General features: G+C 44.7%; 1 non-coding gene across 1 annotated transcript; it reads right to left on the reverse strand.

Moving 5' to 3' along the window:
- Positions 1-2354: 2354 nt before the first annotated feature.
- Positions 2355-2455, reverse strand: LOC115894471. Its single transcript, XR_004054587.1, has one exon. It is a non-coding gene; the product is annotated as a small nucleolar RNA U13 (small nucleolar RNA).
- Positions 2456-2728: the final 273 nt, after the last annotated feature.

Here is a 2728-nt window from a genome sequence, read left to right on the forward strand (position 1 = left end):
TGGTACTGAGTATCTTCTTTATGTTTATCGGCCAGTGTTTTTCTCTTTTGTGCCATGGGGGTCCAGGTCTCTAGAACCTTCTGTTGGGTCGTTTGCATTTTACTTAACTATTTTCTAAGAAGGAGCCCTCTGCTGGCTCTGTGTGTTGTGGAGATCTCCCATTGTTTGTCTTGTATTTTCATTCCCTGGGTGGCGGTATCTTTTGGTGGACACTCTTAATTTTAATGTTGTCCAACATAGGAATCAAACTTAACAAGGATAATGGTTTTTGTTGTTGTTGTTGTTGTTTTTAGAGACGGAGTCTCCCTCTGTCGCCCGGGCTGGAGTGTGTGGTGGTGCTATCTCGGCTCACTGCAAGCTCTGCCTCCCCAGTGGGATAGTGCTTTTTAATGTCATGTTTAAGATATATTTTCCTAATCCTAGACCAGTGTTTCTTTACATGGCAGTGGTGACATTTTGGGTCAGATAATTCTTTGTTGAGGGGGGCTGTCCTATGCATTATAGGATGTTTAGCAGCATCCCTGGCCTCTACCCACTACATAACAGTAGCAACTCCCTTCCAACCTAGTTGTAACAACCAAAAATGTCTTCAGACATTTCCAGAAGTACCCATGTTTCAGAAACATTGCCATAGATCATAAACATATTCTCATGTGATGCCTTATAAAAGCTTTATAGTGGGCCAGTGCGGTGGCTCATGCCTCTAATCCCAGCACTTTGGGAGGCCGAGGTGGGGGGATCACTTGAGGTCAGGAGTTCAAGACCAGCCTGGCCAGCATGGCTAAGCCCTGTCTCTACTAAAAATACAAAAAGTTAGCTGGGCATGGTGGCGCATGCCTGTAGTCCCAGCTACTCAGAAGGCTGAGGCAGGAGAATCGCTTGAGCCCAGGAGACGGAGGTTGCAGTGAGCCAAGATCATGCCACTGCAGGCCAGCCTGAATGACAGAGCCAGACCTCAACTCAAAAAAAAAAAAAAAAGAAAGCTTCGTGGTGGCTGGGTGAGGTGGCTCACACCTGTAATCCCAACACTTTGGCAGGCTGAGGAGGGTGGATTACTTGAGGCCAGGAGTTCCAGACCAGCCTTGCCAACATGGCAAAACCCTGTTGTCTCTACTAAAAATATAAAAATTAGCTGAGCATAATAGTGTGCACCTGTGATTCCAGCTACATGGGAGGCTGAGGCAGGAGAATCGCTTGAACCCAGGAGGCAGAGGTTGTAGTGAGCTGAGATTGTACCACTGAACTCCAGCCTGGGTGACAGAGCAAGACTCTGTCTCAAAATAAATAAATAAATAAATAAATAAATAAATAATAAAAGCTTCATGGATATATAATTCAACTGGAATTGATTTTTGTGCAAGCCGTGAGGCAGGCATCCTACTTCATTTGTTTGACGATATGGTGGGGAGAACCCAAAGGGTTTGTGTTTTTTTCTGTTCTCTCACTCAACAATCAACACAGAAGACTTCTGTGACCAAATATATGGGGTTTCCCCACACACACCAAGCGAACAGTCAATTCTGCAGCTGACACCAGCGGGTGTGCTCTAATCTAATTCAGTTCTCACACTCTCAACCTGGAGATGGCATCAGGTCCCACAGGTTGAGGACTCAGTCCCCAAGACTGCCCCTGCCCCCAACTTTGGAGGCCAGTTGCAAGTCCCAGCCTGTTTCACTTGTGCTTCTGATCAACCAGCTATGAATTAGAGTTCCCAGGACCTCCTCCTTAGGTTCAGTTAATTTGCTAGAGTGGCTCACAGAACTCAGGGAAACACTTACTTATGGTTGCTAGTTTATTATAGAGCATATTAGAAAGGATACCAAAGAATACTAGATGAAGAGATGCAGAGGGTGAGATATAGGGGAAGGGGGTGGAGCTTCCAGGTCCTCCCCAAGCTCCTCCCCGGTGTTCCACCCTCCAGGAACTGCCATGTGTTCAGCTGTCCACAAGCTCATCTGAACCCTGTCCTTTTGGGTTTTTATGGAGGCTTCACTACATAGGCATGATTGATTAAACCACTGGCCATTGATCAACTTAGCCTTCAGCCCCTCTCCCCTCCCTGGAGGTTGGGGGGCAGAGCCGAAAATCCCACCCTTCTAATCCTGCCTTGGTCTTTCTGGTAACCAGCCCCCTTCTGAAGCTACCTAATGGCTGCCAGCCATCAGTCAACTCATTAGCACACAAAAATATATCACTTTGGAGAGTCTAAGGATTTTAGGAGTTGTATGCCAGGAAATGGGAAGAAGACCAAATGTGTATCTCACAATATCACATACCATACTTTTCCAAGACCATTTATTGAAGTTTGTCTTCCACACTGCTCTGAAGTTCTTTGTCATTTTATTTTTTTCTCACGTCGGACTGGTAACAGGCAGACCTTACCAGGTTTGAGAAAGGCACATCCCACACATGAGTGTGAAAACCCAATCATCATGCTTATGAACTGCAAACATATCTGCCTTTATTATTCAACAAATGTCTATTTGTTTATGGTTCTGCTTCTGGTTTCTGTACTCTGTCATATCTTTGCACCAGTACTCCTCTGTCTTCATTACTTAGTTTCATGAGAAGTTTTTATATTTGCTAGAGTAAGTCATCTCCCTATTCCTGTCTTTCGTATTCAAGTATGTGTTGATTTATCTTGGCATTTTGTTTATATATAAACTTTAAATCTGGCTCATCAATTTCTGTAAACACTTGCAGTTTTGCTTGGGGCTACACTGAATCT

The sequence above is a fragment of the Rhinopithecus roxellana genome, chromosome 17, assembly GCF_007565055.1.
Source record: "Rhinopithecus roxellana isolate Shanxi Qingling chromosome 17, ASM756505v1, whole genome shotgun sequence".
Taxonomy (NCBI): Eukaryota; Metazoa; Chordata; class Mammalia; order Primates; family Cercopithecidae; genus Rhinopithecus; species Rhinopithecus roxellana.